Here is a 24,087-nt window from a genome sequence, read left to right on the forward strand (position 1 = left end):
GTTGAGCCAAATCCCACATCTTTTGCTATTTTTTATCTGGTGATTTGTTTGTTTGCTTGGTTTATTTTGTTTGTAATGGTGGCCCACCACCACTTTATTATATTTTGTTTGTTTTCACTTTGGGGCTAGTTAAATATGTTAAGTAATAGACTGCTGACTGGTAAAACTAATGCCTATATTTTACCATATTGCTTTAGACCTTTTAAAAAAATCATGATACCCTGTTAAGTACTTATTGGTTTCTTTTGGCTGAATACGAAAGGGGGCAGTACAACTTTGGTGTTTAATTTGTGAAAGTATTTTTTTCTTGTTTGCTCCTACAAGTTCTAGTTCTATTAATCTAATTTGATGAATTATCCATTCATCAAACCATGGAGTTGGAAGAGACCTTCAAGGCTACCATGATTCAGAAGGAATTTAAATATACCCTCTCGTTAAATTCCTTCTTCAATAGCCCTGTCTCTTATCCAGTAATTTCATCCATATTTTTAGGATGAACCTGAACAGTGAAATCAGCAGTAGTTGTCACTGTTGCATTTCTTCCCTTCCCTTCTTTTTTCTCCACTATAGAACTTTCTAGCACTGAAAAATAATTTCTGGCATTCTGGAAATGTAGGCAATTCCTGTTGGTAGTCATAATGAGAAAAAGAGGAATATGATATTTGAGAAAAGTAAATGAAGATGATGTCAGTGGTAGTGATTTTTTAAGAAAGTCATGAAAATGATAAAGTGGGAAAGTAAACCTGGGATTTCAAACTGCACTCCATTGGAACCAGTGAGGAGGGATATACTACTAGAGATGTGTAATAGCTGGACATGGTGGCACACACCTGGAGTCCAAGCTACTTGGGAGGCTTAGATGGAAGATCATTTGAGCCCAAGAGGTCAAGGCTGTGGTGAGCCATGATTGCGCTATTACACTCCAGCCTGGGTGCCAGAGCGAGACCCTGTCTCAAATTAAAAAATAAAAATAAAAAAGAAGTGTGTCAGAGATATCTCTAAGGACTCAGTGCAGCAAGAAACAGAACCTGAGAAGATATAAAGAGAAGATAGCATAAACATACTAGTCATAAACTTCTAAAGGTGCCAATATTTGGATGGAAGCAGACAGTAAAATTATATTCCAAATATATATATAGGATATATATACACGTATATATATAGGATATATATACGTATAATATATATATATATATTCCAAAAGTAAAGTAGCTTCATAAGCATTTCTATAACACTGCGCAGAGGAAGTTCTTGAAAGGTACTAGCAAGAATGGAAAAATAAATGGAAATTACCCCTAAAGTTAAAATATATGAATTGTCATTGATCATATCTTTAGTTTGCTATCCTTCTAAAAATTTTGTTTTAGTGACTGTAGGCCTATTGACATAGACTTTCATGTTCACTTGATCTTAATCACCTAATTCTGTTTTTCTTCACAATATATTAATTTTCTCAACCTTGAGTTCTTGATCCAGAGATTTTCAAGAACTCTATTTTTGAAGTCAGGGAAAAACTATATAGAATTAAGACTAATGGATGAGCTGCCAGCTCATTCACTGAGTCCCAGCCTTATTGGATCATTAACGTCAACAAGCCCAGTACATTGATAAGGTACATGTTCTTGGAACTATATTTGATAAAATATTATACTTCTTCCTCTCAGAAAAATCTCTCAAGGTGTTTGCATACAAGTTACACAAAAATCACTCACTGGTCTTCCCCAAGTAATGGATATAATAAAGGTGGGCTCTCAGAACCAGACTGCTTATTTATTCCAGCTGGAGAGATACCCTTAGCAGATCTGATAGACATTTTTAGAAAATGCTTGCGAGGAAAAAAAAGAGTGCTTCTTTTTTAATCTCTAATGAAAATATTTCATTTACTGTTAATACTCTGAATAGCCTGGTTATTATGAACTTTCACAGAGATCTTTAGATTCTTTGTACTTTTTTTCAGTGAGCTCACATCCTACTGAAGCCATATTGTCTGGGCAAGTTGCAAGAGGGGTAAACACAAAGCTTAATTCGGTGGACAGGATTTAGAATTTCCTTTGGTTCTTTGTTCCTGAAAGTGACCTGGTCATATCCAATAAGGGATTCTTCTTTTTTTTTTTTTTTGAGACGGAGTCTCGCTCTGTAGCACAGGCTGGAGTGCAGTGGCGCGATCTCGGCTCACTGCAAGCTCCGCCTCCCGGGTTCACGCCATTTTCCCGCCTCAGCCTCCCGAGTAGCTGGGACTACAAGCGCCCGCCAACACACCCGGCTAATTTTTTGTATTTTTAGTAGAGACGGGGTTTCACCGTTTTAGCCAGGATGGTCTCGATCTCCCGACCTCGTGATCTGCCCGTCTCGGCTTCCCAAAGTGCTGGGATTACAGGCGTGAGCCACCGCGCCCGGCCCGGGATTCTTCTTTTCTTTGCGACAAAAGGATAATAGTTGCATTAAAATCATTTTAAAAGTAATTTAAGGCCCACTAAGAGAGTAATCTGGAATAAACCTACTAATAGTCTGAATTAGTACTAAGTAATGGCTGAAGTATGCTCAGGCTAAAATTATTCTCTGTGATAAAAACAGTTGATAAAACAAATCTGTGGATTGCATGATTAGAGCTATGGTTATACTGAAGAAATTTGGAATCTTTTAAAAAGCAAATATAAGCTAAAAACATTTTTAATTCATTGAATGTTTGATTTCTGTTGAAATAAAGGATTCTTTGCGGTTTTATTTTATTTTATAACTTCTTGCTATGATCGGTTTCTGTTCAACTATGTATGATATTTGTGAATTAGAATTTTTTTTAAAAGTCACCTGTCAGATCAGAATGACTGGGATCTTGAAGGCTACGAGAAAGTTGCATAATACTAATACTATGAAAACAATCACTGTTAAAAGTTTATGATTTGATATAATCCAATAGCTCAGGGAAGTAGAAAGCATATTTTCTTTCTCTATGAATTGCCTTATTTTAAAACTAGAATGAAATTTTATTGGAATGAAATGAAAGAGAAGACATTACAACTGATTCTACAGAAACAGAATGGATCATAAGAGACCACTATGAACAATTCTACACCAACCAATTAGATTACCTAGAAGTGGATAAATGCCTAGACATATGCAGCCTATGAAGACTGAATATGAAGAAACAGAAAATCTAAAAATACCAATGACAAGTAAGGAGATTGAATTAGTAATCAAAATCTCTCATCAAAGAAAAGCCCAGGACCTGATGGCTTATGGCAAAATTCTGTCAAACATTTAAAGCAGAACTAATACCAGTCCTTCTCAAACTCTCCCAAAAAATCAAAGAGAAGATAATACTTTCAAACTCTTTTTATGAGGCTAGCATTACTCTGATACCAAAGCCAGACAAGGACATTTAAAAAAAGAAAATTACAGGCCAGTATCCTTATGTATATATTATGCAAATGTCCTCAACAGAATACTAGCAAACCAAATGCAACAATGCATTAAAAATATCATCCACCATGATCCAGTGTTATTTATCCCTGGGATGCAAGGACAGTTCAAAAATACAGAAATCAATAAATGTGATACATTGCCTTAACAGAGTGAAGGACGTATGATCATCTCATATGGATGAAGAAAAAATACTTGACAAAATTCAACATCCTTTTATGTTAAAAACTGTCACCAAATTAGGTATAGAAGGAACTCAACACAATAAAGACTATGTATGACATTCAGCTAACATCATACTGAATGGGAAAAGCTGAAAACTTTCCCTCTAAGGACCAGAAAAAGACAAACATACCCACTGTTACCTCTCTTTCTCATTATAGTACTGGAAGTCCTACCCAGCACAGTTAGGCAAGAGAAAGAAAGAAAAAGCATCCAGATAGGAAAAGAAGTAGTAAAACTATTGCTGTTTGTTGATAACATGATCTCGTGTATAAAAAACCCTACAGATTCTACCAAAAAACTATTAGAATAAACAAGTACAGTAAAGTTGCAGGATACAAAAAATCAACATACAAAAATCAGAAGCGTTTCCATACACTTAAGTGAACTCTCCAAGAATCAAGAAAATAATCCCATTTACAATCGCTACAAAAAAATTTAAGAATAAATTTGCCTGGGCACTGTGACTCACACCTATAATCTGAGCACTTTGGGAGGCTGAAGTGGGAGGATCACTTGACACCAGGAATTCATGACCAGCCTGGACAGCATAGCAAGACCCCATCTCTACAAAGAATTTTGAAAGTTAGCCAGGTGCAGTGGCATGTGCCTGTAAGTCGCAGCTACTCAGGAGGCTGAGGTGTGAGTGATGTCCGCAATGGCCTGTCTGGAACTGCCCCTGCAAAGAATCCAGCTGCAGGGGGGGAGGTGCAGCCAAAGCTGGGTGCTCTGAGGAGCCTGCAGGAACCAGGAACAGCACCTGCAGCCACCCAGCAGTGACTGTAGACCCTGGCATCCCTGCGCTGTCAGAAGCCCGGGAAGCCCACCCTGCCCCTGCAGGCTCCAAGACACCTGCTCCTGCTGCCTGGCCTCTCCTTGCTCCCGGTGCCTGCTCCCATTTCAGAGCAAGGTTGAAGGTGAGCTGAGGCACTCTTGTGACCAGTCAAGTGTGTGCATGCTCGGGGCTGTGCAGACATGCCAGCTCCTCCTGCCACCTTAGCCCCCTCTGAAACTTTGGGAGGGAGGCCTGGGGTTGGGGAAGGCAGAGGGTGGCTGGGGCAGGCCTGTAAGCACCCCTCCACAGGAATAGCCTGGCTGCCCTGGTTGACATGATTGATGGCAGCAGGAGACAGACAGGCTCCTGGGTGGAAAGGGGCAGGTCCCTGGTGAAGCCCCACCTTCAGACTAAGGACAGCCTGAAGCGTGGGTGCTAGGCTGTTAGTTCCAGGTGGAGTCTGCCAGCCAGAGTGAAAACTTATGATGCTTTTTCCAGACCCGCCATGGCTGCCCATGGACCAGTCACCATGTACTTCCTCCCTTCTGAAGCCCATAAAAACTCTGGACTCAGTCAGACTCATACAGACCATTGGGACTACCAGGTGCGGGAAGAAGCTACCCATTTCAGGTCTCCTCAGCTCTTAATTACCAGCCTGCAGAAAGCAGCCACCCACCACGGGTCTCCTCGCCACTGAGAGCTGGACAGTCATCAGGACGACCTGCCTGCAGAAAAGAGCTACCCACTTCAGATCTCCTGAGAGCTGCTCTGTTGCTCAGTGAAGCTCCTCTCTGCCTTGTTCACCCTCCAGTTGTCCGCGTACCTCATTCTTGCTGGATGGTGAGACAAGAACTTGAGACCCGCCGAATGGCACCACTGAAAGAGCAGTAACAAACAGGGCTAAAACACGCCCCCCACTCACCACAATGCGGGCGACTAGAAAGAAAGACAAGCTGTAACCCTTCTGGGAGCCCAAACCAGGGGGCTCCTTGAGCCAGTGCTGTGACACCCTCTTTGTGGCTCTGTGTATCCTGGCATCTCCAAGCTTCCACGAGCCACTGTGTTCCCAGGTGTCTGCGGTGGAAATTGCTTGCGGTATGCCTGGTCCAGCCATAGCCTTGCACGTAGCTGGTGCCTTTGCCAGCGCCTGGGGCAGCCCACCCCGCTGCAGTCAGCACGCCTGGCTCTGCGCAGTGGTCGGACCCCACGCTTGCTCACACACCCGTTGCCACTCCTTGCCAAGCTCACCCTTGGCAAGTGTGGATCTGGGCCAGTATCATGAGCCGAACTCAGTCTGCGTGCTCAAGTGGACAGAATGAGCCCAGTGGACCCTAGCAAAACTCAGGCAAAGGCGCCACTAGCCACAGAGGTTTCTCGCTGGCAAAGTGACACCCCAAGGATCCCGTAATGGGAGATTTGCTTGTGCCCAGCAGTAAAGAGGCTACAGTGAGCTATGATCCTGCTCCTGCGCTGCAGCTTAGGTGACAAAGCAAGACTTTGTCTCATAAATAAATAAATAAATCTAACTACACAGGTTCACTGAAAACTAAAACATTGATGAAAGAAATTGAAGAAGACACAAATAAATGGAAAGATATCCCATGTTTATGCATTGAAGAAACTAATATTCTTAAAATGCTCATATTACCCAAAATTATCTACAGATTCAATACAATCCATATCAAAATTCCAACATCATTTTTCATAGAAATAGATTAAGAAATCCTAAAATTTATATGGAACCACAACAAAAACTTGCATAGCCAAAGCAATCATGAGCAAAAAAATCAAAGCTGGAGGCATCACACTACCTGAATTCAAATTGTACTACAAACCTATAGTAATTAAAAATACTGTAGTGCTAGCAAAAAAAATTAAAATAAAAATGAACACATCCCCAGTGGACTGGAATAGAGAGCTTAGAAATGAGCCCATGCATGTATGGTCAATTGATTTATGACAAAGATGTCAACAATAAACAATGGCAAAGGATAGTCTCTTCAATAAATGATGTTGGGGAAAGCTGGATATCCACATATAGAAGAACGAAATTGGACCCTTATTTCACTCCATATACAAAAATCAACTCAAAATGGATTAAAGACTTAAATGTTAAGACCAGAAACTGTAAAACTCCTAGAAGAAAACTTAGGGGGAAAACTGCAAAACTGGTCTGGGTATTGATTTTTTGGATTTGACCGCAAAAGTGCAGGCAACGAAAACAAAAATAGATAAAGGGGATTATATCAAATGAAAAAGCTTCTGTACAGCAAAAGAAACAATGTACAGAGACAGCCTACAGATTGGGAGAAAATATTTTCAAGTCGTACATTGAATAAAGGGTTAATATCCAAAATATATAAGAAGCCAAAACACCTGAATAGCAAGAAAATTAAAAAAAAAAACATTAAAAATGGGAAAGGGACCTGAATATACATTTCTCAAAAAAAGGCATCCAAAAGTCCAACTGATACAAGAAAAACTTCTCAACATTGCTAATCATTCAGGAAATACAAATTAAATCTGTAATGATATATAATTTCACACCTCTCAGAATGACCATTACCAAAAAAAAAATAAAATACAAAAGATAACAAATGTTGATGACGATGTAAAGAAAAGGAAACCTTTGTACACTGTTGGTGGAAATGTACACATGTGGAAAACTGTGTGAAGGTTCCTCAATAAACTAAAAATAGAATTATCTGATGATCCAGCAATCCCATTTCTGGATATTCACCCAAAACATTTTAAATTAGTTTGTTTTAAGAGATGTCTGCACTTCCATGTTCTCTGCAGAGCTGTTCACAATAGCCAAGTTACAGAATCAAACTAAGATGATGAATGGATAAAGAAAAAGTAGAGTATGGTAAAATTCAAAATTGCTAAGAGAGTAAATTTCAAATATTCTCACCACAAAGAATATTAAGTATTTGAGGTGGACATGTTTACTGGCTTCATTTAGTTATTTTGCATTGTATTCATAAATCATAACTTCACTTTGTATTTTATAAATATATATAGCTATTGTGAAAATACAATAAAACATTGAAATTGCAGTCATATTTTAAGAAGGTATAATTTTTTGTAAGAGAATTGAAAATGTTTTAAAACCACAAATTTATATCTCAGTATTGAACCATACTTAATGGATCTTAATGTGAATAGGCACATAGAATATTACATTTAGAAGCAAGACCAAGGTTTTGAGAAAACTCTTTGTATCATAGAGACCTTATTATTTAGATTGCACAGGAATAATAGGATGTATGTACAGCTAAGTGGGGCTTAGTAATCATCTTTTTTGTGAGGAATAAGAAAAGTTGGAAGTGGAGCACCATGGCATTCTGTTTGCAGATGGAAAACCTGACCAAAGATATCTTCATATTAATTTCTGAGGCTTCCAGAGTTATTGGAGATTTTAGGTTACTGGATAGGGACTTCAAAAATACCATAATTAATTGTAGACTGCTGGAGTTTGAAATCCAGTTCTTCCAGTTATTAGCTATGGAACCTTGGATAACTTATGTGATCTATGTTCCTCACTTTCTTTATCTGTAAAATATAGATGATAATAGCACTTCTTTATTTTCTACTTTTTAAGAACATAAGCACTTCTTAGGATTGTTGTGAGAATTAACTATACTACTTATAATTTAGAACTCAGTAAATGTTAGCTATTATTTACTATATTTAAAAGCAAGAAATAAGTTTTAGTAATTTACATGACAAATGTTAGTGCTACTTAACAATGCCTGTTATCTGGAAACTTGTATTTTTAATCATTAAATATTAATATGATTGAATTCTTTTGTGATGTAGACTATTTGTGATTTACAGAGCTATTGGTTCTTATTAAAATATGCAGAAACAGATAAACTGCATGATAAACTGTCGATTGATTTGAATTTGTAGAAAATCTGAGATCTTTAGCGTTACATGCATGTAAAAAGAATACGTTATTAAGAATACTTCAAACTAGGTAAGGAAAATAAGAGCTAAAATATAGTTTTCTTTTCTGGTTTAGTAGTTTTTAAGGTCTCCATCCTTGTTATGTATAACAAAGACTCAGATAATTACCTCTGTTTATTAGAGTTTTGTTTTTTTTTTTCAGAAAAAAAATCTTAAATGGTATATGTGTATGAATATATTTTTATTGCAAAGTATTTGGGGACCTGTTTATAAGAATTTTCTTTCTTTTTTTTTTTTTTTGAGACAGAATCTTGCTCTGTTGCCCAGGCTAGATTGCAGTGGCACGATCTCAGCTCACTGCAACCTCTGCCTCCTGGATTCAAGAGATCGATTCTCCTGTCTCAGCCTCCCGAGTAGCTGGGATTGTAGGCGCACACCACCACACCCAGCTAATTTTTGTATTTTTAGTAGAGACAGGGTTTCACCATGTTGGCCAGGCTGGTCTCGAACTCCTGACTTCAGGTGATCCACCTGCCTCAGTCTCCCAAAGTGCTGGGATTACAGGCTTGAGCCACTGCGCCCAGCAACAATTTTCAAAACTAAAACATTAATAGCCTATTTCATGTCATTTTTAGTAGTTGAGAGAGAGAGAGAGACGATTCAAGACTTCATAAAATTTTTGACTTTGTATTTAAACAGAAAATGAAGCTAGAAGTGCTTCTCCCCAGCCTGCCACCCCCACTAACTTAAGGACAAAAAAAAAAATTAATTCTGAGCCATCAAGGGCATGTTTCTAGTTATATGTGAGGTTTTCAGTAAAATTTTCATTATGGAATATAACATTTCCCTCTTTTTTGCCACAGTATTTTATTGATTGTCTACCTACACAGTTTACCTAAGAGGATAGCAAAGCTTACAAAAGATATAATCCATAAACATTATTTTAGTATGTCTACATTGATTTATTGCTGAAGTCCTATTTACTATATGTTCAAAGTTCCTTCCTAAGCTGGTGGGTCTCAGGATTATCTTTAAAGATTAGAAATATAATCTTAGAAAACTCAAGAAGTATTTACATAAATGCTAATAATGAGAGTCTAGTAATAGTGTTCATATGTGTGCTTTAGATCACAATTCTACACGGACTGTAGATCTACATTATAATCAAGATGCGTGTAAAGAATAGAGAATCTGCCTCAGCCTAGTTCTGAACCAGAACTGTGGGCATGCACCTGGGGTTCTAGATTTTAAAGTGCTACTTTGGCCCTTAAGTGCATTACAGTTTGAGATTCATGCCAGATACTAACTGCATCATGCTTGCATCCTTGTATCTAAGATATTACATGGTCATTGAGGTATGTTTGTGTGTATCATGGAAGCTTTCAAATCATTTTGACATTTAGTATTTGTATTAGAAATAACTCAGTGTTTTTCATAGACATCTGTAAATAGTATTTTTGGAAGTTAATGTCTTATTAATATGTAGAAACTAAGCTAAATAGTTGCAGTGAAATTGTTTCTCAACTGGAGAAAAAGATATCCTTCCTTCATGCTTTTTAAAAATACCTGAGCCCTGGCCCTACCTCATACTAATTAAACCATAATATGTAAAGAATATGCTGAGTGTGAATATATTTTAAAAGTGTTTCAAGTGTTTGATTGTACAGCTGCAACTGAAAAACCGACATCTGCACTAATGACCAAAAGGAGCAATGATATTGCTAATCCAAAAATCATTTATGTTTGGCTTGAGAATCTACAATACTCAAAACCACTTACTTGGGAGGATGAGATAGGAGGATCTCTTGAGCTCAGGAGCCCAAGACCAGCCTGAGCAACACAGGGAGACCCTGTCTCAAAACAAAACAAAAACAAAAAGTACATATTAAGTATGGCACTGTAGAATCCAAATCCTGTTTCCCTAACTGCATTGTCAAGGAATTCACAATCAAGTTCTTTAGGCAAAAAACACTCTCTCTGGATAATCACATTTGTCTATTAGAGGGAATTTTATTTAAAGGGCTTTTTTTTTTTATGCTAAGTTTAGCAGGTTGGTGTAAAGTACTGACTGGGGAGATTTAAGTAATAAGAGGAATAGAATTTTGAATTTTTCATGAGGACAGAATACTGAACTAATTGATTTCTATGATTTTGGCTTTTATAAGCAACTCAAGTGTAATTAAGAATATTTTTGTAATAATTTTGAGCAGGGAAACTATTTTTTAGAATGGGGCTCTGTTCATGCAGGACACCAGAATTTATGTATTTTAAATCGTATAAAAATTTTGCATAGAAACTAGGTAGCCAGATCAAATTAGTATTATAGAAAGTACTCAACTCTGTGACATGGCTCATAACTTATGTTCCACAAAATATTCTGATTCTTCTAAACGGTAAATCTTAATGTTATTGCTGTTTGTTTACATAAAATATGTCCTATAATACATCCCTTTGCCCAGGCTTATTATATAAAGTCATGAAGAATAATTTCAATTTTTTAATATTTAAACTAAATGAAGCAATATCTATAATCTCAAATTCATTATATTTTCTTATGCTTCTCTTTTAGATGTACATTGAAGATGTCAGTTTCTACATGTGGGAAGTAGACATTGAAGGCTTTATGGTTTACAGACAAGATCTTTAGAAGTTAAGCACTAAAGGTAAGTAGTAACTATAGCCCCATATATAATTTCATGTAAATGGTTAGGGTTGTCAGATTATAATTCGACTTGTTAAACTTGTTTACTTTTTATCACTGCTCCTGTCTAAGTTACCTCACAACTGCATTCATTCATATTCAGACACAAATTTTTATTCCATAATATCATCTTGACAGAAAGTATCAGATTTCATTTGTAATAAACGGTTGATTAAAAAATAATAAATTGTAATACACAAGTGCAAACCAGTTAAGAATAAAGAATAAAAAAGTAACTTCTGGCCGGGCGCGGTGGCTCACGCCTGTAATCCCAGCACTTTGGGAGGCCAAGGCGGGCGGATCACGAGGTCAGGAGATCCAGACCATCCTGGCGAACACGGTGAAACCCGGTCTCTACTAAAAATACAAAAAAATTAGGCGGGCGTGGTGGCAGGCGCGTGTAGTCCCAGCTACTCCGGAGGCTGAGGCAGGAGAATGGCGTGAACCCGGGAGGCGGAGCTTGCAGTGAGCCGAGATCGCACCACTGCACTCCAGCCTGGGTGACAGAGCGAGACTCTGTCTCAAAAAAAAAAAAAAAAAAAAAAAAAGTAACTTCTATCAAACCTGTGAATACAACTCAGCAGAATTTAATTTGAAAAAATAATTAAACAGAAAAACTATTATTCATTGCACTGTTTTCATGTATTTATTAATCAGCCCCTTTAACAAGAACTTGTTCTTTATCCACTCCAAAACACTCTGTCATAGTTTCATATACTCATAACATTATAACCCCTGAATACAAACCTCTTTTCATTTTATCACGGCCCCCCAAAATTTCTCTTTACCTAGCATATTCTTTCACGTAGCACGTTCTGTTCATGCCTCCCATGACTGCTTACATACTTAACATGACTAAGTAAATTTCTGAGCACATTTTGTTAAAATTTCAAGTGAGATACAAGGGGAATAAACCTCCAAAAACAATATTTTAATGTTCCTTGCCAAATGGGGACAATGGAAGCCTGGAGAGTATGTGACCTGTGAACGGGATGCTCCTATTCAGTTCTAGGATCCTTGCTAAATGGAAATGAGGTGCTGTAAAATCAATTCTCAGTAGTTTTTTTAAAGAACAGAAATAAATTTGAAAAATCCTTATTTTTAAATATCAGCATAAAATTTTTCCTTTGAAAAAAAGTTTACTTTTGCTACTACATAAGCCAAGTAAAACACTTTACAGCCCCTAGTGCAGGAGTGTTTTTTCTTTTTTCTATTTTTCTTTATTCTTTTAGAGTGCAAGTATTTAGAGTCTATTTTTTCTCCTTAATTTGTGGTTAACTGTTTAATGATTTTTGCCAGTTTTCTATAATGAATGTTATTGTCAGAAATGACTTCTCTTGAAAACATAAGTGATATTACTTATTTCTAATTCATTTACATAGTTATATATGGTGACTTGGTTACTTGGAAGAGCTATTCAATTGTTTTCTGAATTATAATGATTAGATAACTATTTTTATGGTTCCTTCTTCTCCACAGTCTAAATCAGATCCTTCTAGTAAAAAAAAAATTATACATACATATATATATATATATATATATATATATATATATATATATGTATCTTTTACTTTAAGAGATGTAGTCTCTTTAAGTTGCTCAGACTAGATTTGAGCTCCTGGGCTCCAGCAATCCTCCCACCTCAGCCTCTCAAGCAGCTAGGACTGCAGGTGTGCATTAACCATGCCGGGCACTTTCTGCTTTTGTTGTTGTTGTCGTGTGTTTGTTTGTTTGTTTTGAGACAGGGTCCTATTCTGTTGCCCAGGTTGGAATACAGTGGCATAATCATGGGTCACTGCAGCATCGACCTCCTAGGCTCAAGCCATCTTCCTGCCTCGGCCTCCCAAAGTGATGGGATTACATGCATGTGCCACCTCGCCCGGCATCTTTTTTTTAAAAGACCTTTTACACAAAGAGAAAGCAGAGTTAATCAACTCTTAGGTCCATGGGGCACTGTCATTACTGGTTCATGCAAAGCACTTCTTGTTTTATTTATTTATAAATTTTCCAGTCTCATTCTCCTGCCCTTGACCCATAGGAAATCATTGTAATATTATGATATTCTAAAATAATATCTATTGTACTGTTCTATTTTGTTTATATTTTCATAATGAGTATTGTTTTGCATGCATACATTTTAAAATCTTTATATGAGAAATTTCAAATAAATGAAAAGGAAAAGAAAGAATATTATGAACCGCCACATGTCTATATGTCAGCTTCAACAGTTAGCATCTTATGGTACAATTTGTTTTACCTCTGACCTCTCCTCACCCTGACTTATATACATGAAATTTAAATAAGTGTAAGTGATATCGTGCTGTGTATCTCATTGTGATCCTTACTATTTTATTTCATATAACCTTAAGTTTTAAACTTTATTTATGTTGCCATGTTTTTACTGCTGCTTACTGCTACATGGTAATCCACAGTATATGGCAGCCATATTTTCACTACCCATTTTCCTCAGTGTTTGCCATCCAAATTGCTTTCAATTTCCTTTTACCACATGTTCATCATGTCCTATCGTGGAACTTTGCAAGGATTTCTTTAGAATATATACCCAGGAGCAGAATTGCTGGGTGACAGAATATATGTTTATGATTAATTTAACCAATCCCTATCAGATGCTTCCCCACATAAATACTTTGGTCTTTACAGCGTCCAGCAATAACCTTCTCATCATCCATGCCAGCCCTTAACGTTTTCCAGCTTACTCATGTTTTCAGCCTAATGTGTGTAATTTTATAGATCATTGTTTTGAGTTTTTAAAAATCACTATTGAGTTTGAGTATCTCATCATATACCTGTTGGCCTTTTGATTTCCCTCTTCTGAACTTGCTTCTCATATTCTTTATATATTTTTTCATTTGGGTTCAATTGTTTTAAAGGAATTTGTTGTATGTGCTCGATATTAATTTCCTATCAGTTTAGATATTATAAAATATCTGCTTCCATTCTTTCAACTTTTAAATTTTATGCATGATGTTCTTTAAGTAGACATTCAGATTTTAAATATCCCATTAAAAATATTTTCTTGATGTTTATTGCTGGAGTACATGAGTGCTACTGATATGTTTTAAAGTTTATCTTTGTCCTAACTATATTGCTAAACCCTCTTATTCTTAACAGATTGTTCTTTTTTTTGAAATAGATTATTATAATCATTTGAAATTAATGATATTATTTCCTTCCTTCCCATCTTTATATTTAAACTCCTTTCTTCTTTCCTATATCTTTTTTTGTTAGTTCCTCTGGAACTATGTTAACGAGTAGTAGTGATGTTGGCCATCTCATGTCTCATCATAAAGGAGGTGAACCTAAAGTTTCTCAATTAATACTTACAAAATGTTTTTTAATATATAACATTTACCAGATTAAGAAAGGTTCTTCTATTTTTAGTTTGCTAAGCAGTCTTATAAATAGCTATTGAACCTTAACAATGCTTTTTATTATGTGTATGTTAAAATAATTATAAGGTATTCATCCTGTGGTATATTAATGTTATGTATTATATGTATAGAATTTCTAATATTAAACCATCCATGCATTCATAGTTTGCATTATGAAGTATTACCTGATCATGATGTATTATTCTTTAATACACTGTTGTGTTTGGTTAGCAAATATCTGACTGGAGATTTTGGAATCTATATTTTTAAGTTAAATGCAGTGTAATTTTCTTATTTTCCTTGTTTGGTTTTATAATTAAGATTACACTAGCCTTCTAAAATGAGATGTGCATGTTTGCTCCTTTTAAGAAAGGAATTTACTGTTTCTTTTAATGTGTGCTAACTCAAATGTAAAACTATCTGGTTCTGGGGATTTTGGTGAGGACATATCTTTGACAATTATATACATCTTTAATGCTTTTTGGTCAATTCAGGTTTCCTTCTCAGCTTCTTCCACTCCCCTTCCAATGGCTTTTGATGGCAGCTGGTATTCTTCTCACCTTCAGGTATACCCCAGACTGAGTTTCCTTTGAGTCAGGAAATACTGAGCCCACATTGACATTCACATTCACATTCACAGGAAATCTCAGTGCCCACATTCAACTGAGCCATGTAATGGGCACCCCGCTTTTGGACTGACTGGGAATTGATTGTCCTAACTCTGACCACTGGTCTCTGATCTGCCTGGTCTTCCTTCAGTTAAACTCCCTCTGCCACATACCTAAATTAATCCTGCACTACGACAGTATCCTGATTTTGTATAACTAGAAATTTCAGTTAATAATGCCCTGAATTGACTTCCTCATAGCTCTTAAAACTTCTGGTTACATGTGTCAAGATGAATATTTTGATAAAAGAATAAGTAAAGCATCATGTTCAGGAACGTAAGTGTTGCAGAAGAAATGAGCAGCGATATGGTCTGATGTCCTCTACATTTGATATATACTATATATCAATTTGATATATAGTATGTATCTGATTGTAGTTAACTCCAGGAGATTTTCCCCTTATCTTAGAGTTTGAACCATATAGTGACCATGTATTATCAGAAGAAAAATGAAGGGTATTTCCCCTTACAAAAAGAAAAAGGAGTAAAGATCATAAGCAGGAAGTTCATGGACACACTAACAAAAATAAATGAAATAGTAATTATAATCATAATTGTTTATACATTACAATGTGTTTCACCATTTTCAATATTTAAGTTTTTCCCACACTTTGAATGTTTTCTGAATTTATTTTGAATCTTTTATTACTAAAAAAAAATTGGATGTATATATATCTCTCCTACAAAGAATCTTGTCCATTCTGACATCCCTTTGTCTCTTCATCTTCTCCTACCCCATCATTTGCTACTATCTACTTTAAATCCTAAACCATTATGCCCCTATGTTCTCCTTTTCTTAGTTGTTGGCTATTTAAAAAAACAGCACATTTTGCCAAGACATTTTATCAGCATTACTTCACACATCTTTTAATTATCTTCCATATTTGTTTCTATTTAAGGATTTTATCAAAAACTGTCTTCTGAGGTCTTGTATGCTTGGAAATATATGTCATCATAGCCTCATAGTTGAATGACTGCATTGTCATATGTAAAAATCTAGGTTTTAATATTTTTCCTTCAATACTTTGAAAATCCATGATATTCCCTAATCACCATTGTAAAAAAATTTTTTAAACTAATTTAAAAAAATAAAATCCATGATTTTTTTTGTCCTGTTCAACTCCATCATTCCTTCAAATACATCCTTCTTAATTTTTTTTTTTTTTTTTTTTTTTTGAGACCTTCTGACTCTGTCACCTGGGCTGGAATGCAGTGACACAATCTCGGCTCAACCTCCTCCTGGGCCCAAGCGATTCTCCCACCTCAGCCTCCTGAGTAGCTGGGACTGCAGACACATGCCACCACGCCCAGCCAATTTTTGTATTTTTTGATAGAGATGGGGTTTCGCTGTGTTAGCCAGGCTGGTCTTGAACTCCTGACCTCAAGTGGTCCTCCCGCCTTGGCTTCCCACAGTGCTGGGATTGTAGGTGTGAGCCACCAGACCCAGCCTATTTTTCTTTCTGAGTCTCCTGTTATTCAGATGTTAGCACTGTCAATCCCTTAGCCTTTCTTTTATATTTTCTATATCCTTGTTCTTAGGTTTGAAGATTTCCTCAAACTGATCTTCGGATTCATTAATTTACTCCTCATTTAAATTCTATTATTTATCCAGTCTATATACTTCAAGTATTATATTTTTGTACCTAATATTTCTGCGTGCTTCTTTGTTCTCTTGTTCTTATTATATGCCGCTAATATCTTCCCTTATCTCTTTTAGTATGTTTATTAGGCTTATTTTAAGTTCTTGGGACATCAGATCTAATAGTTCTGCTTCTCTTAGAATCTGTATGCCAATATTTTATTTTTCTTTGAAAACAGTTGTGCTTCTTCAATGTCTTGATATGTTGACCTGTAAGGTAATTTCCCTCTGGGGATATTGGCTACTATGACATCACATGTGGGAAGAGACTAGTATCCAGCCTGGCATTTTCAGTGAGCTCAAAGGATGGAAGGTAGGTAGAAAAGCCCCAGGCTACTTGAGAAATCAGTTTATCAAATCTACAAAATGACACCTCAGATCTCTGCTTCACCATCTCTCCGCTTCTCCCTGATCCCACCAGGGAGAACAGCAGCCAAAGCTATTTATTGTAATTTACCAGCTTTATGGTTTAGTAGGAAAGGGCAGAGAAATTGCTACCTAAGGTTAGCTGGTCTCCACCTGTTTTCCTCAGCTTTTTATAAGTATGGTTTACTTCTGAGGGCATTTGGACTGTAGTCTGAGTCCCTGTAGATATGGGAACTATAAGTTTTTTACTCAAGTCATGGAATAGTCAAAAGCAGAACTCCAATAGTTCATTTCCTGTTTTATCCTCCCACATATTTGAAGGACTGCCTCCTGCCCCAGATCCAAGGCCCAAGCCACCAGCCAGCACACTTACCAGTTCAAAATTGTCCTTTTTCACCCCACTTTCTTCCCTGGGAGTTTTTGGGTTTTCTTATTTCTTGGCTTTTTTTCTTTATATTTCCTGTAGGAGTTGGTCTTTGGAGAGGGAACCAGACAGTGTACTATTCCAACATCTTGGTATTATCTTTCTGAAAGAAACTCAAACAAAAGCTATATGTATGTGTGTACCCTTTGACCCAGAGATTACATTTCTAGAAATTTCTCCAAAATGTATTATCAAGAACTATTTAATCATGATATTGGAAAACAGTTTAAATATCCAAAAGTGGGGGTTAATTAAATAGATACATAGTCATGGAATAAACTATTCTGAGTCATACACTACTGATTTCTGGTTTTTTAAAAGATTGATGCTCAGGTGTGGTGGCTCATGTCTATAATCCCAACACTTTGGGAGACTGAGGTGAGAGGATCACTTGAGCTAAGGAGTTCAAGACCAGCCTGGGCAACATAACGAGGCCTCCTCTCTACTAAAAAATGTAAAAGTAAAATATCAGCCAGGCATGGTGGTACGTGCCTGTAGTTCCAGCTATTCAAGAGGATTGCTTGAGCCTAGGAGATCTTGATCTGTTTCTAATGACTATCTTTTCTCTTGGTTTTAGGTCACATTTTCCTACCTTTTAAAATGTCTTGTAATTATTGAATTGATGGGTTTGCGTAGGATAGTTTTTAAATGTGGATATTTAGCATGATTTGCATATCTCTGTTATAAAGTACTTCTCAAACTGCAATTATTTCTTTACCTCTATAACACACAGAATGTTAGGGCTGAGAAAAGGATGACTGGAGCTGGCAGTTGAATCACAGGTTCAGTTGCAGTATAGTACTAGAATGAAAGTAAAAAAATAAATAAAGAAAGAATGAGTAATACGGTTTGGCTGTGTCACCACTCAGATCTCATCTTGAATTCCAACGTGTTGTGTGAGGGACCCAATGAGAGGTAATTGAATCATGGGGGCGGGTCTTTCATGTGCTGTTCTCGTGATAGTGAATAAGTCTCATGAGATCTGGTGGTTTTTAAAAACAGGAGTTTCCCAGCTCAAGCTCTCCCTTTGCCCTCTGGCTGATTGCGAGGCCTCCCCAGCCATGTAGCACTGTAAGTCCATTAAACCACTTTTTCTTCCCAGTCTTGGGTATGTCTTTATCAGCAGCATGAAAACAGACTAATACAATGAGTAAAAGGAAATAAAGAAGAAGCAGTCACAATCCTTTCATGTAATTTGTCAACAAGAGGGTAGATGCAGCATCATGGAGGAAACACTTTACAATGCTTTGAATATTACCCAAATCAAATTGCCCTTAAAAAAGTAAAGAGAAATTAAAACAGTCATGAAGAAAAGAGCCTCAAATTAAAATAGAGACTTTTAGAGATTTTTTAATAACAGGACATTTTGCCGTTGTGATTTGGAGAAAGTTTTTCCTTATAGTTTTTAACCAACTTGAGAATAGACACGAAGAGCCAGATGGGAAGACAACTAAATCTAAACATTTTACAAAACCTTGATAGTGATCAGCATCTAGCCAAGAATTATAAGACATGAAAAAGTAGGAAAATTAACCCCAAACCACTAGAATAGACAATCAGTAGAAACAGAGCAAGAAATGACAGCAATAATGTAAACAGCAAAGACTTTAAAACATCTAATTGTACACATATACAAGGATATAAAGTAAAACATTAAAAAAATGAAGAGAGTCTTAGAAAATATATTTTTTAGCTCTAGGAATTCCCACATCTGAATGGAATATCCACTGGATGGGTTTCTCAATGCAATAAACATTGCCAATTAAAAAGATCAATAGACTTGAAGAAAGTATGAAAAACTGAACCGCTGCTGAGTACAGTGGCACGTGCCTATAGTCCTACCTACTCAGGAGGCTGAAGTGGAAGAATAGCTTGAGTACAGGAGTTTGGGGCTGTAGTATGCTATGATCACATGTGTGGATAGCCACTGCATTCCAGCCTGGACATACTAGCCAGTCCCCAAGTCTAAAAACGAGTAAGTAAAGTAAAGTAAAAACTGAATTAGAGAGTAAGAAAACTGAACCCTCCCCCTTCCTCCATACCCCCCCCCCCAAAAAAAAAAACCCAGCACCTAAGTGTCCTGATACTATGAGGTATAACAAATATGGAATTGGAGTTGCAGAAGGGGTGAGGGCAGAAAAAATATTTGAAAAAATATGGCCAAAATTGTTCCACATTGGATGAAAAATAGAAACATAAAAATCCAAGTTCATTTAACTTCAAATAGAAAAGAAAACCATACCAAAACATATCATTTCTGAAACCAGTGATAAAGAGAAAAGTCATAAAAGTAAATGAAGAAAAAGGCACATCACAAACAAAATGCAAAACAAAAATGAACTGACTTCACATCAGAAAAAATGCAAACCAGAAGATAATGGAATGAGATCGGTATCAAAAGATGAAGACTTATAAACCTTAAATTCTATAACCAGGAAAAAACATCTAAAATGATGACATTTTCAGAAAAAAAAAATCCACTGAGAGAATTCATTGCTAGCAGACCTGTTACAAGAAATGTTAAATAAAGTCTTAAGGCAGAAGAAAAATGATGCTAGATGGAAACTCGATCTCTTCAGAAGAATGAAGAGCCCCAGAAATTGTAAATATATTGGTAAACATAAAAGACTGTTGTTTATATATTTAAAAAGATAACTGACTGCTTAAGTAAAAAACACTGAAAAATAAAAATGAATATTTTGTTATCACATATGTAGAAGTAAAATATATGGCAACAGTGCAAAGAATGGGAGGGAGAAATTGTAGTACAGGTGGAATATTCCTAATCCCAGAATCCAGAATGCTCCAAAATTCAAAACTTATTGAGTGCCTACCCGATGCTCAAAGGAAATGATCATTGGAGCATTTCAGATTTTGGATTTTTGGATTAGGGATTCTCAATCTGTTTAACACAAGTATTCCAAAATTTGAAAAAATTCAAAATTTGAATGAATTCTGGTCCCAGACATTTCAGATATTGTGTCTTAAGCTCATTATATTATTAGGAAATTATAGGCTATTATTTAAAATTGGGCTGTGATAAGTTAAAGATGCATATTTAAACCCTAGAGCAATCACCAAAGATTTAAAACAAAGAAATATAGCTGATAAATCAATAGAGGAGATAAAGTAGAATACTAGAGAATTGGCTAGGCATGATGGCCAATGCCTGTAAGTAAACACTTTGGGAGGCCAAGGGAGGAGGATCACTTGAGTCCAGGAGTTTGAGACCAGCCTGGGCAACATAATGAGACCCTGTATCTACAAAACATTAAAAAATTAGCCAGGCATAGTGGTGTAAACCTGTAGTCTCAGAGGCTGAGGCTGAAATGAGAAGATAACTTGAGCCCAGGAGGTTGAGGCTGCAGTGAGCCATGATTGTGCCACTGCACTGTAGCCTGGGCAACAGTGTGAGACCCTGTCTCAAAAAAAAAAAAAAATCAATCATTTCAAAAGAAGACAACGTTAAAAATGAAAGAACAGATGGAATAAGTAGAAAACAAATAGCAAGGTGCTAAACTTAGAACCAACTATATCATCACTATATTAAGTATAAATTGTTGAAACACTCAGATTAAAAGGCTTTTTTGTTTTCATCAGACTGATAAAAACCCAATAAACAACTCCAGGGGTTGGCAAACTTTTTATTAAAAGGACACATTGTAACTATTTTAAGATTAAGGTTCATACTGTTTCTGTCACAACTACTCAACTCTCTTATCAGAGATCAAAATGTAAACAAGTAGGTATGTCTATGTTCCAATAAAACTTTATTTGCAAAATAAGCAATTGGCTTTTTGTAGGGGGTTAGATATAGGGGGTAGACTCCTGCTATACTAAATAGAAGGAGTGCATTTTAAATATAAAAACACAGGTAGGTTAAAAGTTAAAGGATGTGTTAAATATACCATGCAAACACTAATAATCAGAAAGTCAAGGTGGCTAAAATAATATGAGAAAAAGTATATGTCTGGACAAGTGTTTTAACAGAGATAAAGAGGAAATTTTATAATAAGATAGTTCAAGAGGATTTATTCTCCTAAATGTATATCCACTTAACAATAGATCTTAAAAATATATGAAGCAAAAACTGGTAAGAGTTGAAAGAAGAAATAGATAATTCCACAATTATAGTTAGATATTTCAACCTTCCTCTCCCATAAATAGTTATAACAAGTAAACAGAAACCAATAAGAAAATAGAAACCTTCAACAACACTAAAAACTAACCTGACCGAATTGACATTTGTAGAACATATGCCTAATAACAACAGAATACACATTTTTTTCACTGTGTATAGAACATTAATCATGATAGAACATATGCTGGCCCATGAAAATCAATAAATTTTTAAAGATTGAAGTCATCCAGAGTATGTTCTCTGAACAAAACAGAATTAAGTCATAATCCAATACCAAAAAAGCAGGAAAACCTCTCGATATTTGGAAATTAAACAGCACACTTCTAAACTTATGCATCAAGAAAAAATTCACCAGAGAAATTAGAAAATATCTTGAACTGAATTGTGATGAAACCACAACATAAAATGTAAAATGCAACTAACACATGGCTTAGAAAGAAATTTGTAATTTTAAAAATAAAAGCAAATTAAACTAACCAAAGTAACAAGGCAACAACAAGGAAATAACATAAGGAATGGATGGGAAGTCATTAAAATAGCAGGTGGGAGATCTTGATGATGACAGCCCTCAAGCTGAGTAACAACTTGTTGCAGTCTGGCCTGGCTGTTATCTTTGCACAGGTATCATTGGTATCACTCATCCTCTTACATGACGATTTCCTTTCTCCTATGTTGAAACTCATGTTTCTTAATCTTTTGTTTTTTTCCTTAATTTGCTGTCTAATTTTTTGGAGCAAGTCCTCCAGGAAGTTCTTGAGAAAGAATGTATAGGAGGTAATTTTTGGTAATAGTTCCATTTCTCATTGTTTTAAATTTCCATGGATGTTAGATCTTTCCACTATGGTTTCATTTATATTGCCGTAATCTGTTATGACTAGTGTAGGTAATTAGAAGTAGCTATTTTAAAATATTTTTGTGCCACTACTAAAAAAAAAATGGTTTCCTTTATGTAATGCCTATAACTATATGAGGGAAGCATTCTGAAAGAGTCCCTTTCATAAGAAAGAAAATTCCAGAAGACATTGGTATTAAAAGAATCAATCTCTTAGGTAAGCTTTGTTACTCAGAATTGTGTTTACCAAAATAGGTACATCTCCATTTGTGTCTATTTCTTCTATGTAAAATTAAAATTTTTGTCATCAGCAATAACAGTATGACTTAGTATCTTTAAAACTTGGTGTCTTTTATGAAATGCAAGAATGTAGATCATCTGGTAACCTAGGTTACCAAATGGGAAATCTGTGAGCCAGAGCTAGCCATGATTCCTCTTGTTATTTTCTATGAATTTGAATGAAAATTGCCTAATTCATTCATGTTTGGGATTATTTTATTGTGTCAGACAAAGTAGGCTCTTTTATAAGCAAAGGGAGTGGGGGTGCCATTTGCACTGGTGTGTGTGTGTGTATAAACAAATCTGTATGTAATATAGATTGTACAGCATTTGGTGTACCTCCATCCACATGTGCCAAAATTGGAAAATTAATATATCTTACTTGAACAAAAGTATGGCAACTTATATTTGCCAAAACCAGCTACAGAAATATTCCAGATCCCACATGCTCTTTATATTCTTTATACTCTCCCATCAAGAGGTAGATTCCATTTCCCCTCCTCCTGAAATTTGGCTTCTTTGACCAATAGAATATGGTGGAAGTGACTCTAGGTAGCTTCAAAGGCTTAGGCATAAAAGGCAATCCCGTTCTGCTAGGATCTCTCTCAGAATACTCACCCTTGAAATCCCAGTCCCCATATTGTGAGGAAGACTGAGCCACGTGAGAGGCTGCAACCACACCAAGCATGTGATGGAGCAAGTTTTCAGACGATTTCAGTTCCCAGCCTTAAAGGTGCCCCAGCTGGTACCAAGTGGAGCAGAGACAAACTATCCCTGCTGAACTCTGCCTAAATTTTTAAACAAACTAATGATTGTTTGTTATGCAGCAGTAATTAATTAGGACAAAAAAAGGTTCTGTTTCCAGGTAAGTTTGGAAAGTACCACATTAAAGAACAGCAAAGGAAGTTTCCTTCCTACAAGAAAGCCTTCAGTGTGCTAATGTGTGTAATGGTCTCCAAGATCATATAGCATACACTTTGCAAAGAGCATGTTAGTTCTATATTCCATGGAACTTAACTTGGGAAACCCTTCTCCATATTCATTATTTTAATGGTTACGTATTCTATTAATAAAGTATGATGCTTCATTCTTCTGTGCTTGGACATTTAGGTTACTTATAACATTTTGCTGTTATATGTGATTTAGTGTTTTCTTTCTTTTATTTATTTCCTTAGGCACTATTCTTTGGAGTAGAATTACTGTGTCATAGCATCTGAGTTTTTGTTTTTTGTTTTTTGTTTTTTTTTGAGACAAAGTTTTGCTCTTTTTACCCAGGCTGGAGTACAATGGTATGATCTCTCCTAACTGCAACCTCCA

At 36.1% G+C, this 24,087-nt stretch overlaps 1 protein-coding gene across 17 annotated transcripts in view; it reads left to right on the forward strand.

The window, feature by feature from the left end:
* Positions 1-24,087, forward strand: part of MBD5 (methyl-CpG binding domain protein 5) — a 498,386-nt gene that overhangs the window by 150,742 nt on the left and 323,557 nt on the right. For all 17 annotated transcript variants that reach the window (XR_010149749.1, XR_010149748.1, XR_010149747.1 and 14 more), the window contains one exon: positions 10,899-10,992. The gene's annotated coding sequence lies outside the window, so the exon portion shown is untranslated. The remainder of the gene's footprint in view (positions 1-10,898; positions 10,993-24,087) is intronic.

The sequence above is a fragment of the Pan troglodytes genome, chromosome 13, assembly GCF_028858775.2.
Source record: "Pan troglodytes isolate AG18354 chromosome 13, NHGRI_mPanTro3-v2.0_pri, whole genome shotgun sequence".
Classification (NCBI taxonomy): Eukaryota; Metazoa; Chordata; class Mammalia; order Primates; family Hominidae; genus Pan; species Pan troglodytes.